This window comes from Neomonachus schauinslandi, chromosome 16, assembly GCF_002201575.2.
Source record: "Neomonachus schauinslandi chromosome 16, ASM220157v2, whole genome shotgun sequence".
Classification (NCBI taxonomy): domain Eukaryota; kingdom Metazoa; phylum Chordata; class Mammalia; order Carnivora; family Phocidae; genus Neomonachus; species Neomonachus schauinslandi.
In genome coordinates this window covers 10,557,647-10,572,600 of record NC_058418.1, presented here as the reverse complement: position 1 = coordinate 10,572,600, position 14,954 = coordinate 10,557,647, and the positions used below count along the sequence as shown (strand labels likewise).

Below are 14,954 nucleotides of genomic sequence, written 5' to 3'. Positions count from 1 at the left end.
AGCTCAACAGGGTACTCAAACAGAACAGTACTCAAATAGACGAGTACTCAAACAGACAGTACCTGGGGCAAATGAGAAGCCGAAATGTGGTGAGAAGTCAAGAGCCAAATCACATGCTTTAGAGGAATTGCCTCATTTAACCCTCTCAACAACCCAAAGGATTAAGATAATTTTTACTGTTGAGAATATTGAAGCATCGAGAGGTTTTAGTTTTGGTTTTGGTTTTAATGGCAGCACCAGGGCTTCTTAAGCTGTGCCTTAGTACAGGTACTGGGGTTTGGCCATGATGCTCTTGATATAAAGTCCAGATGTTCTGTCAGTTCTTGAGCAAGGACACCAGGAAATTGACAGCTAAGTGGATGTTGTACACAAGCTCATCATCTGTCATCTTCACATGGCTAATGACCACTGCCAGACACAACACCTTCTTCATCTGGAATTTGACTGTGGACTTCACTTCATCCACTTTGGCCACCATGTTCTCATTGTGGGTCAACAAGGAAGGGAACTTGCCAGGCTTATTCAGGCCTGGGCCCAGAATTCGTGGATCTGCTTGATCAGGGACTCTGAAGCCAAAAGGGCATCATACTTCTTGGCCAACTTCTTGACTAATTTTTTATTCTTACTGAGTCTTCGGTGCCTCCATGCCCGTGCGGGGAATATCCACAGCCTTGGCCTCATCACAGTACTGCTGATGCCCTAAATCACACATGGAGAACTTAGGGCAAGGAGTAGACTTAAGCCTGATGGTGCCCAAGGAGCGTTTGTCCTTCTGAGGGTCATAGTTTTTCAGGCTGATTTGCAGCTCCACAGTCTCCGAAAACTTCCAGTGCTTGTGCTGGTTGCTGTGCAGGACTTCCCTCAATGCTTTGTACAGCTTGTCCCAGGAGACTTCGCTGCTCATGCTGCTGCATACTGCAGTAACTGGAAAAGCTGAAGCATTGAGATTTTAAGTTATTTATTCATGATTATCCATTCAGTCAGCAGAGCAGCCAGGATTATCATCCCAGAGTCCATGTTCTTAATTACTAGGATGGTGGCTTTCAATCTACCAGTTCACTGGTTATCGTTGGGAAGTTAATAAAAAAATGAAAACAAAACCAATGCCCAGGACTCAGTCCAGGGCCTATAAATTGGTATCTGTGGAGGAAGAGTTTCCATGAAAATGAATCCCCTTCCCCTCAGGTGACTATATTTTGCAGAAAGGGTTGCAAACATAGATTCTGAGATTAATAGAGGCAGTTTGCAAGCTGAGCCTAGGCAATCAACCATTAGATCATTCAGGCTCTCAATGAGTATAGGGGATGACTGGAGAACACATAAGCCAGGAGCAGAACAGGGTCTGGGACTCGGGCCTTGTGACTCCCAGCTCCCCACTGCTCCCCATTATAAGGTGCTCCTGGAGTTGTCTCTAAGGGTTGTGGATGTTTCTTCAGGCACATACTCAGCATGAATACAGGCTTCCAGTTTAGACTTGCCTGATCAGATTTCTCAAGCAATAGGAGTTACTAATCACCCAAGGGACTTTAAGAATTCAGAATACAAAGCAATTCATGTTAAACAGGCATTTAAACAGTGGTCATCCCACAGAATGTTCTTGTTTCTTTATATGTTAGAGTTAGTCTGATTATATCCCTTTCTTGGTTAAAACATGTGCATGGCTGCCCAGTGCCTTTAGAATAAAGTCTAGATTCTTAGCAAGCCATCCATAGAGGAATCTTCCATGTCTGCTCTCCCCTGTAAACTCCAGCTGTGTAAATCACTTGATCTCACAGGAAAGCCTCCAGGATTTTGTATGTGAAGAAAGGATTTACAAAAATGAGTATGGGCAGTAGTTTGCCCCCATGCATCCTAGATCTTCTTAGCTTTTTACATCAGCTTATATGTCCCCTGTTCTAAGATACCTTTTAACAGGCTTTGCTACAGCCGTATCAACTCCTAAAACCCATTTTGCCAGTCTAATAAAAGCAGAGTGTTTTGGCCAAGAGCCTAGGCTATAGAATCAGGTTACCAAGCTTTAATCAAGATTCTGCCACTTACTAGCAGAGTAAACTTTGCAAGTTAATTAACCTCTTGATGCTTCTGTTTCTTCATCTGTAAAATGGAAGATAAAAGTAGGGTTATTATGAAGAACAAATGAGCTAATGCATCCAAGCATTAGAAAGTCAGTGTAGTTCATAATAAGCACCCAAAAAATGTTAGCTGTTATTACTATTATCCTCGTTGTTGTCACCATGAAATAAATACAGAAGCCACATATCAGCCCTAGTTTGCTTTTAAGAATATTTATTTTACGTCAGTAATTACCAATAGGCATATACCACCTTTTGAACATTCTGAAAAAGTGGGTGGCTTCAGCATCCTACTCAATCTGATTGAGATAAAGGGCAGGAAATACTTATATTGTTTGTTTCTCCCACATCCATTTTCAGAAAATTTGAATATAACCTCACTGAGCTGAAGGTCCCTGTTCCTTGATCCCTGTTGGAAAGCTAGACAAACCACAAACAGGTACTGAATAACTCCTCTCTGCCGAAACCTATACTTGGCAATAAGCACAGAGAACTTGACGTAGTCCCTACTACATAGAAACCTGCACCTGACTGGGAGAGACAGAGCAGAAACACCAGTGAACTCAAAGACAGGTCAACAGAAATGATCAGAACTGAAGCTCATGAAAATTAGGTGCATTCTGTTGTTTATTTCATGTTGTGTTCTGGAAATGTTAATAGTATTGTTCAGATCTTTTGTATTCTTACTGAACAAGCCTGCTTGTTCTATCGGTTACTGAGAGGAGTACTGAAATCTCCATATGAAATTGTGGATTTCTCCATTTCTTCTTTTAGTTCTGCCCAGTTTTCTTCATGTAGTTTGAAGCTATGTTGTTTTGTGAATACACATTTAGGACTATTATGTCTACTTGATGAACTGACCCTTGGTGTAAGTGCCCCTCTTTATCCCTGGTAACAGTCCTTGGTCTGAAGTCTACTTTGTCTAATATTACTATAGCCATTCCAGCTTTCTCTTGACCAGTGTTTCCACAGCACACCTTTTTTGGGTAATCCCTTTAACTTTTAACCTATGTCCTTATATGTAAAGTAGGCTCTCTAGACAGCATATACTTGGTTCTTGTTTTTAATCCAATTTTATAATCTCTTAATCAATGTATTTAGACCATTAGCATTTAATGTAATTTTTTATATGGTTGGATTTAAGTCTACCATTTTACCCTGTTTTTCCTCCCTGATTTTTTTTTATTTAAATTCAATTAGCCAACATATAGCATATTATTAGTTTCAGACGTAGAGTTCAATAATTCATCAGCTGCATATAACACTCAGTGCTCATCACATCATGTGCCCTCCTTAAATGTCCATTACCCAATTACCCCATCCCCTCCAGCAACTCTGTTTGTTTCCTATAGTTAAGAGTCTGGATGTTATACTTAACTAATGAATCACTGAACACTGCATCAAGGACTAATTATGTACTATACAGTGGCTAACTGGACATAATAAAAATAAATAAATAAGTAAAATGAGAAGATACTAATAAATCAAAATATTGGGAGGTTTAGAGTAAAAAAAAAAAAGAGTCTCTCATGGTTTATCTCCCTCTCTGATTACTTCCCATTCAGTTCTCCCTCCCTTCCCCTATGACCCTGTGCTGTTTCTTATATTCCATATATGAGTGAAACCATATGATAATTGTCTCTGATTGACTTATTTCATTCAACATAATACCCTCCAGCTCCATCCACATCGATGTAAATGGTAAATATTCATCCTTTCTGATGGCTGAGTAATATTCCATTGTGTATATGTATATATAGAGGTGCCCCTGTACCACAACATTTTAATTTTTTTATTCTTTATTTAAATTCAATTTAGTTAACACATACTGTATGTTTAGTTTCAGGGGGTAGAATTTAGTGATTCATCAGCTGCATACAACACCCAGTGCTCATTACAAGTACATACCTGTCATGTCAAAACAAGAAGAAAAAAATAGACTTTAAATGTTGCACTTTTAAGACACATTGGAAGTGAGATATTTTGTTATTGAATTAGACAGCAAAGCCTTTTGCTTATTATGCAGTGACAACATAGCTGTGCTAAAAGAAAACAATACATGTCAATATTATCAGAGTGAGTATTCATCACAAATATCTTCAATTTGTGGTAAAGCAGTGGTCAGAAAAATTAGAAAATTTAAAATGTCTCATCAGAGCATAATTTCTTCACAAAAAAATAAGTAATGAAAATGAAGCTACAACCAAAGTAAGTTTATATTTAGATATTCAGCTTCTATTTCTAACCCAAGCAAAGAAAAGTAATTTACTGATGATGAGTTAATTAAATCTTGTTTGATTGTAGCAGCCAAAGAAATGTGTCCAGAGAAAACAAACTTAAGATTATTAGACCGGGGGCAAGAATAGTTGCTTGAAGAGTTGAAGACAATGGAAACATTATAGTCAATTAAAATACAAGGAAAATGATCCTGATATATTTGGCTCTTGATAATTCAACACATATTACTGACATTGCTCAGTAGTTGTTCATTCAAGGCATCAATGTCAAGTTTGAAGTGACTAAATAATTAGCCTCTAGGGAGGGATAGTCTGTGTGGAACAATTACAGTTAAAAATATGTTCTAAGTTGAAAAAATATTAACTCAAAATAACCTTAAGTGTAACCTAAAAGGATGTGTTAAAACTGATTACAAATTTAAAAGCTTATACAAATGTGTTTAAAGACTATGGTCATTCATTGTATTATTCAAAGCAGGTGCTTTGCAGAAAATATTGTAATCTATTATGTGCTACTGAGCCAGTAGTGTGAACAGTGAACTTCATTCAGTCTCATAGACTTAACCATCATCAGTTTAATGAATTCTGTCAGAAATAGCACTGGGTGTTATAAGAAAACAACGGATCGTGGATCACCACATCAAAAATTAATGATGTATTGTATGGTGACTAACATTATATATATATATAAATGAATGAATGAATAAATGAAAGAAAGAAATAGAAACCGAATATCCTAACTTGCCTCACCATACAGCAGTTCAATGGCTGAGCAGCAGTAAAATTTTTTTATGACTTTTTAAAAAAGTCTCAGAGCCGGGACTGAAATTTTCCTGAATGAGAAAAATTGACCCCAGCCATGCTGAATGGCTTTGGAAATTAGCTTTGGCTAGACTTGATGATGTTAATGAATCCAACCTATAAGTAGAAGTATGGTAGTAATCAAGTCATTTTGATAGCAACTGATTTTGTTTAAATCACAAGTAATGCCAAACTGCTTTATATATTTCAACCCTGTCAAAAGTTAAAATGAGCACAATCTCCATTCCCACATAAATTTGTAATATTTGTATTTTCTGAGCTTAAAGTACATCATCCCAGCAGTGTTTTCAGATCTTGATGCAAGTGCAAAGGAACTTTCCATATTTCAAAATTGGTTTAACTATATAATTGAGGAGTTTCCTCCTAACCTTCCGTTAGAAGTAATCTGCAATGTAATGACATACTAAAAGGCAAATGTCAAGAGAAGAACCTAAGAGAATTCTATAAATGCATTCGATATTAGTTTCCTATTGCTAGCACAAGTTACCACAAACTTGGTGCCTTAAAACAGTACAATTTATTCTTTTTTAGTTATGGAGGTCAGAAGTCTAAGATCAGTTTTTGGGCTAAGGTCAAGATGTCAGCATGGCTGGTCCCTTCTAGGGGAGAATCCATTTCCTTGCTTTTTCCAACTCCTACAGGCACCTGCATTCCTTGGTCCATGGTCACATCACTCCAATCTCTGCTTCTGTCATCCCATTGCCTTCTCCTGACACTGATCTCCCGCCTTCCTCCTATAGGGACTGTTGTGATTACAGCGTGCCCACTTGGATAATCTTGCCATCCCAAGATCCATAACTTAATCACATCTGCAAAGTCTCTTCTACCATGTAAAGTAACACGGGTTTTAGGAATTAGGATGTGGACATCTTTGGGGAGCCACTATTCAGGCTTCCAGTTGCATCTTCCAGTTCATTATTATGCACAATTAAAATTACAAACTTGTGGACTGATATCAGTATTTAGTAGTACTTATTTGTTTAAAAGGTCATTTTTCAGTAAGTGATAAAATGTATAAAATCTCATTACAGAGCAGCATAAACAGAAAAACATTTGCAGTCAACTTTGATGACAGGGGAATACTAACCTTGAAAGTCAGTTAAGTTAAATGTTATCCCCCAAAATATTTCTATTCTCATTAGTACACCTGTATTACCAAAAAAAAAAATTGTACTCAATCATTGTATTTTGGATTTTGTTAATAAAAATGCTGTGGATATTTCTCTCTTGTTAATACACAGACCTAAATAATATTCTTGAATCTGCTGCTTGACTGGAAAAGCTGAAAATATTTACAATCTGGGCCTTAATAGAAAAAGATTGTGAGCCCTGGACAAATTCAATTAAACCCAGAGTTCTTCAAAAAGATCAATGAAATTAAACTTCTTGCCAGACCAACAAAGAACAAAAGAGAAAAGACACAAATTATCAAAATCAAGAATGAAAGAAGGGATATCATTATAGACTCAACAGACATTAGAAGAATAATAAGGGAATGTTACAAGAAACTTTGCATTCATCAATTCAATATGGTAGATGAAGTTATTTAATTCCTTAAAAGACACAAAATACAAAATATTGAGAGAAACCAAAATTAAAAACTTTTGCTCTACAAAAGATGCTGTTAAGAGCATGAAAAGAGGAGTGCCTGGGTGGTGCAGTCTGTTGGGCACCCGACTCTTGGTTTTGGCTCAGGTCATGATCTCAGGGTCATGAGACTGCGCCCTGTCAGGCTCCACACTCAGTGTGGAGTCTGCTTGCGATTCTCCCTCTTCCTCTCCCCTACCCTGAGTGCTCTCTCTTTCTCAAATAAATAAATCTTTTTTTAAAAAGAACATGAGGGGTGCCTGGGTGGCTCAGTCGTTAAGTGTCTGCCTTCAGCTCAGGTCATGATCCCAGGGTCCTGGGATCGAGCCCTGCATCAGGCTCCCTGCTCAGCGGGAAGTCTGCTTCTCCCTCTCCCACTCCCCCTGCTTTTGTTCCCTCTCTCTCACTGTGTCTCTATAAAATCTTTACAAAAAATAAAAAATTTAAAAAGACCATGAAAAGACAAGCTACAGGCAGAGAAGAAATATCTGCAAATCACATATTTAACAAAGGACTTGTATCCACAATATATAAATAACTCTCAAAAATCAACAAGGAAAACACAACCCAATTACCCAAATTAAAACTGAGCAAAACGTATAGACAAAACACTTCAGCAAAGAAGATATAAGGATGGTAAATAAGCTAAAGAAAAGCTGTATCTGCTGAATATCACTGGTCATTAGGGAAATGTAAATTAAAGTCACAATGATATTGCAATACATACTTATTAGAATGGCTAAAATTAAAAATAAAATACAGACAATGCTAAGTGATGATAGAGATGTGGAGCAACTGGAACTCTCTCTCTCATACATCATTAGTGGAAATACAGGATGGTAGATATACTGGAGAGCAGTTGGGTAGTTTCTTATAATGTAAAACATACACTTTCCATAGGACCCAACATTCCCATTCCTGGTTATATACACTAGAGAAATAAGCACCAAAACCTTTACACAAATGTTTCTAGCAGCTTATTCATAATTGCCAAGAACTGGAAACAAACCAAATATCCTTCAGTGGATGAATGGGTAAACTACAGTATATACATTTATGGAAATGTAGTATTAACCAGCAATAAAAACAGATGAAGTATTGATACATACAATGTCAAAGGCATTATGCTGAGTGAAAGAATCCAGCCTCAAAAGTTTACATATGGCAAAAAAAGGTTACATACGATGAGTTCATTTATATGACATTCTCAAAAAGACAAACCTATATAGGGTTATAGTGGTTGCTGGTAGTTACAGATATGGTGAAGGGTGATAATAAAGGGAATATAGGAGGGAAGTTTTTGGGGCTAATGGGACTGCTTTGCATCTGATGATGGTGGTGATTATACAAATCCATACCTGCATTAAAATTAATAAAATTGCACCCCAAAAAGAAATAGTAAATTTTACTATAAAATCGTTGTTTTTTAAAAACCCATTTCCTCATCTGTAAAATAAGGGTAATAGGCTTGTTATGAAAACTAATTTAGTATACATAAACTATTAGAAACACTGCCTCCAGGCATAACAGTCTACAAATATTTGCTATTATCATTTCTACCAATGTGTTTCTTAGGAAATATGGGTTTTTTTAAAATGAACCCTAACCCTAAACCTAACCCTAACCATAACCCTGACACACATTGTTACTGAGTTGCAGGCATACAACATAACGATTCTTAGGAAATGTGTTTTAGGTCATCAAAATAATTGCCCACCAACTTTTCAATACTCTGAAATAGTTGGTGGATTCGATAGCTCACTGATATTAATGAATATCTCCATGGGTTATTTCTATTCCATTTTGCTACCTAATTCCAATTTCAGGAAATCTGCACTGCAAATGCTTGATACCAGCTGTCTGTTGAGTAGCTATTCTAAACACAAATCCTTGCCAATCTTATACTGAGAACTGGACACAGTTATGGAGAAAAATATGACATGGTCCCAGAAACACAAGAACTTCAAGTGTATGGGAAGAGAGGGATAACATACAAAGAACAAGAAGACATAGGTAAGTCAAATTCTATATGGGAAAACAAAATTCATCACCATCCCTCTCCAAAGTGCAATACTCTTATGTCCCGGAGCCTTCTCAAGTAAGTAACATTCTCCAAGCTGCAAAGAATGAAAACCTTAGGGTAGCTGCTAACATCTCCCTTTCTTGGTCTTGGATATATATAAAAAAAATGTTTGATAATCAATTTTTGGCAATTATGACAATCAACCAACCACTATCATACTGACTCAATGTTGGGAATTTGTGTTAAAATACTGAAACAAAAAGATTGGGGAGGGTGGGGGTTAGGGTGGGGGTGGTTAATACAAGACTGACAAATGTTAACAAGGATTAAATGTGGGTGATGGTTCCACTGGGGTTCAGCATTTTACTCTTATTACATCTATGTTTATAAATTTCCACAGTAAAAACTTAAGAGGGAAATAAAACCTATACCTATTTTGTAAAACTTAAGTAAAAAAATCCAAATATATACATATACATATATATGTGTATATATATATATGTGTTACACATATACAGAAAAACATTAAAACATTAATATGTTATCTCTACAACCTGTGGTTATAGACAATTAAACTCTTCTGTTTATACTTTTTATATCTTCTTAATTCTCTACAACATGCAATCTATAATCATTTCTATAATCAGAGTATGAACTATAAATTTCTTTCTAGGATTTAGCCTATTTTAATTAAAGTATAGTTGATATATTAGTTTCAGGTATGACACAATGATTCGACAATTCTATACATTATGCAGTGCTCCCCATGATAAGTATCGTTACCATCTGTCACACACAAATTTAATACAGTATTCTTGATTCTATTCTGTACTTTTCATCCCTGTGACTTATTTATTTTATAACAGGAAAGTTTGTACCTCTTCATTCCCTTCACCTATTTCACCCATTGCCCCCACCCCTTTCCCTTCTAGCAAACACCAGTTTGTTCTCTGTATTTATGAGTCTGTTTCTGTTTTGTTGTTAATTGTTGTTTCCTTTTGTTTTTTAGATTCCACATATACGTGAAATCATATGGTATTTGTCTTTCTCGGATTTTTTTTTTTTTAAGATTTTATTTATTTATTTGACAGAGAGAGAGACAGCGAAAGAGGGAACACAAGCAGGGAGAGTGGGAAAGGGAGAAGCAGGCTTCCCGCCGAGCCGGGAGCCCTATGTGGGACTCGATCCCGGGACTCCAGGACCATGACCTGAGCCGAAGGCAGTCGCTTAACCAACTGAGCCACCCAGGCACCCCGTCTTTCTCGGATTTATTTCACTTAGAACTATAAATATTATTTCAAATACAATACAATTATATTGCAGATAACTGAAAATATCTTAGCAAAAACTGAAAACTCATTGACATAGCTTTCATGGCCTTCTACAAAAATCTAAAACATGACTTCTCAACCTGATAATAAACACGGTAAGAACTAAAGCAATAGATCGAAACCTAAATTTAAATCCCAGCTCAGCCTACTAGCTGTGTGAACCTAGCATAAACAACTTATGCACTCTGTGTCTCCCTTTTCTCATCTACAACATGGGAATAACAGTATCCAGGAGACCCCAGAGGGCTCCTGTTAGGATTGAATATGTTAATTCATATAAAACTCCTAGAATAATATTTAGCACTAAATGTTTAAACATAATCGTTAGGAGACAGGAAGATGGCGGCAGAGTAGAAGTACCCCAGGCTTGCTTCATCCCACAAATACAACTAGATAACTATCAGATGATCCTAAATACCCCAGAAATTGACCTGAAGACTGACAGAACTCTCCAACCAAACAAAGAGAAGAGGCTACACTGAAGAAGGTAGGAAATGTGGAGATGTGGTTTAGGGGAGAAACAGATCCTGGTTGCTGTGGAGGGGAGGGAACCATGGTCACAGAGAAGGGTGAGACAGAGAAATGCACAAGAACATTTCCCCATTGCCATTGTCTTGGAAAGTGAGAGGGGCTGAATGTTGTGAGTTCTTATATTCAGTGGGGCTTAAAGCCCAGATCTTTTTGGTGGGTTGGTTTGTTTTGCTTTGTTTTGTTTTTGCATTGCACTTTTTAATTGCACAGGCAGTTTTAAATAAATGGAGAAAGCAACTTCCAAAAGCTACACTAGCAGGGAAATATTCCATCAAGTATTTACATAGTGAGCTTCCATAGTTTTACAAAAAATTCCTGATTTTACTTGAACTGTACATGAAGGAAAGGAGCCCCCTCAGGTAGGTGTTCTCTCTGCTTGCAAAAGCAAACTAAAGGACCTAAAACTGGAGGCAAGCCTGGGATGCCAAAAAAGGGGTTAAAGAAATGATAAAGGGCCATTCATAAATTCCATGTCTAAGACACTTATCCAGTGATCCTTACATAAGAACTTTAGGGCAAACTACTGCCCTTATGATACAGGTACAACCTCAAAAGCTATAATTCTGAATTATAATATCTCTGAGTACCTTGGATTTCTGGATGACAAAAGATAATACTGGGGGTGACCCATAAAGTTTGAACAAATACTTTAGAAGAATTCCCTAGGACTGTGCATCCTTTACTTTGAAAGCCTGGAGTTTTGTTTTGTTTTGTTTTTTAAAGATTTTATTTATTTATTTGACACAGAGAGAGAAAGCACAAGTAGGCAGAGAGGCAGGCAGAGAGAGAGGGAGAAGCAGGCTTCCTGCTGAGCAGGGAGCCCGATGCGGGGCTCAATCCCAGGACCCAGGGATCATGACCTGAGCCGAAGGCAGCCGCTTTAACCGACTGAGCCACCCAGGTGCCCCGAAAGCCTGGAGTTTTAAAGGTCAGCAGGCTTGGCTGGGATAAAGCCCAGCAGCACTGTGCTACTCTTGAGGAAAAGGCATGTAAATAAGCCAGGGGCATAGAGCATGAAAACCGTGATCTGAAGAGCACTTGGGGCACACAGTAGGGAGATTATTTGCTCTTCTCAGAGCATGTCCCTGAGAGGCAACATTCATGGAGACACTTGTCTGGGAACAAAGGAGCTGGCTGGTGCCATTTCCCTCCCTCACCCCTCAGCATAAACAGAGCCACCTGTGGGAAACAGTGTAATGCAGACACTGGCCCCCTAACTTGCTTACACCAAGCCCCACCCCACTGTGCTCCAGTGGAACTGCCTTTCTCAGTCATGCTTACCTCAGTGACAGCACAGCAGGCCCCTCCCCTAGAAAACCAACACAAAACCTGCCCATACCACATCTCTTGACCAGAGTTTTACAGGGCTTCAGTTCTGGTGGAGGTGGTGAAAACACCATGTCTCCTGACCAGAGAGTTTTACAGGGCCTCAGTTCTGGTGGAGGTGATAAAAAGTCTCATTTCATAAGCAGACCGAGCACCCAGATCAAACTTGCCACATTCAGGCCAGGGACCTATCACTGCCCACAGTAGGCAAGGAGAGCATCTGCAGACAATTGGCCTGAAGGATAGAGCAGCTAGAACGCAACAGCAGAGTGCATGCAGCACACACTGGAGACATTTCCTGAAGTGTCAGGCCCTGGGCACTACATGACCTCTTCTTCATAAGGCCATTACTTTCAGGAGCAAAGATTTTTCTTTTTTTCTTTTTTTTTTTTTAAGATTTTATTTATTTATTTGAGACAGAGAGAATGAGAGAGAGAGAGCACATGAGAGGGGGGAGGGTCAGAGGGAGAAGCAGGCTCCCTGCCGAGCAGGGAGCCTGATGCGGGACTCGATCCAGGGACTCCAGGATCATGACCTGAGCTGAAAGCAGTCGCTTAACCAACTGAGCCACCCAGGCACCCAGGAGCAAAGATTTTTCTAACACAGAGAAGCAGGCAGAGACTTAGACAAAGTGAGAAGATAGAAGAATTTATCCCAAATGAAAGAACAAGATAAGACCACAGCCAGAGATCTAAGTGAAACAGATATAACTAACATGCCTGATGGAGAATTTAAAGCAATGATCATAAGCATACTCACTGGACTTGAGAAAGAATGATACATCAGTGAGACCCTTAACACAGAGATAAGAGTTAAAAAAAGAATCAGAGATGAAGAGTGCAATAAACAAGATTAGAAATACCCTTAATGCAATCAACAAGAGGCTGGAAGAAGAACGAATTAATGACCTAGAAGACAAAGTAATGAAAAGCTATGAAACTATTAAAAAGCAGAGAAATGATTATGCAAAACGAGGATATACTTAGGGAACTCAGTGACTCCATCAAACATAATAACATTCATATTATTGGAGTCCCAGAAGAAGAAGAGAAAAAAAAGGGGGGGGAGAAAGTTTATTTGAAGAAATAATAGCTGAAACTTCCCTAATCTGGGGAAGGAAACAGACATCCAGATCCCGCAGGCACAAAGAACTCCCAACAAAATCAACAAAAGCAGGCCAACGCCAAGACATATTGCAATTAAATTTACAAAATATAGTGATAAGAAAAAAACTTAAAAGCAGTGAGACAAAAGAAGTCAGTAACTTACAAGGGAAAATCCATGAGGCTAGCAGGAGATTTCTCAACAGAAAATGCAAGCCAGAAGGGAGTGGCATGATATATTCAAAATGCTCAATGGGAAAAACTGCAGCCAAGAATATTCTATCCAGCAAGGCTATCACTCAGAATAGAAGGAGAGATAAAGAGCTTCCCAGACAAACAAAAACTAAAAGAGTTGTGACCACTAAGTCAGTCCAGCAAGAAATATTAAAGAGAACTCTCTGAATGGAAAGGAGAGACCAAAAGTGACCATATGAATGTAGGAAAAACAAAAGCAGTAAAAATGAGTATTTCTGTAAAAATATCAGTCAAGGAACTCACACATACAAAAAAAAAGGATATAAAATATGGTCATAGTTAAAGCATGGGGAGGAGAGGAGAAAAGAATGTGTTCAAACTTAACCATCTAGTTAATATAGACTGCTATATGCAGAAGAGGTTATATACAAAACTAATGGCAACCATATATCAAAAACCACCAATAAACATGCAAAAAATAAAGAGAAAGAAATCCAAATATATCACTAAGGAAAATCAGCAAACCATGAAAGAGAGAAAGACAAGAAAGGATCAGAGAAAATCTCCAGAAACAATCACAAAATAAGTAATAAAATGTCAATAAATACATATCTATCCATAATTACTTTGAATGTAAATGGATTAAACGCACCAATAAAAAAAACTCAGGGTGTCAGAATGGATTAAAAAAAAAAAGACCCATCTATATGCTGCCTAGAAGAGACTCATTTTCGACCTAATAACACCTGTAGCTGGACAGTGAGGCACGGAGAAATATTTACCATGCAAATGGATGTCAAAAGAAAACTGGAGTAGCAATACTTATATCAGACAAACTAGACTTTAAAACAAAGACTGTAACAAGAAACAAAGAAGGACACTATATAATAAAGGGGACAATCCAACAAGAAGATATTAACAATTGTAAATATTTATACCCCCAACATGGGAGCACTCAAATATATAAAATAATTAATAACAAACATAAAGGAACTATATGATAATAATACAATATTAGTAGGGGACTTTAACACCCCACTTATATCAATAGACAGATCATCTAAGCAGAAAATCAACAAGGAAACAATGGCTTGAATGACACACTGGACCAGATGAACTCAATAAGTATATTCAGAACATTCCATCCTAAAATGGCAGAATACATATTCTTTACAAATGCACATGGAATATTCTCCAGAATAGATCATATATTAGGTCACAAATCAGCCCTCAACAAATACAAAAACACTGAGATTATACTATGCATATTTTCTGACCACAACACTATGAGACTTGAAGTCAACCACAAGAAAAAATCTGGAGAGACCACAAATACATGGAGGTTAAACATCCTACTAAACAATGAATGGGTCAACCAGGAAATAAAGAAGTTAAAAAATACATGGAGACAAAAGTGAAAACATGATGGTCCAAAACCTTTAGGATGCATCAAAAGCAGTCCTAAGAGGGAAGTATATAGCAATAAAGGCCTACCTCAAGGAGCAAGAAAAATCTCAAATAAACAACCTAAACTTACATCTAAAGGAGCTAGAAAAAGAACAACAAAGCCTAAAGCCAGCAGAAGGAAGAAAATAATAAAGATTATAGCAGACACTTCTCAAAAGAAGACATACAAATGGCTAACAGACACATGAAAAAATGTTCATTATCATTAGCCATCAGGGAAATTCAAATCAAAACCACACTGAGATATCACCTTACAACAG

The 14,954-nt window shown here is 37.7% G+C and overlaps 1 protein-coding gene and 1 pseudogene across 1 annotated transcript in view; both read right to left on the bottom strand.

The window, feature by feature from the left end:
• Positions 1–14,954, bottom strand: part of ZNF112 (zinc finger protein 112) — a 41,173-nt gene that overhangs the window by 22,794 nt on the left and 3,425 nt on the right.
• On the bottom strand, positions 259–904 carry LOC110572752 (annotated as a pseudogene).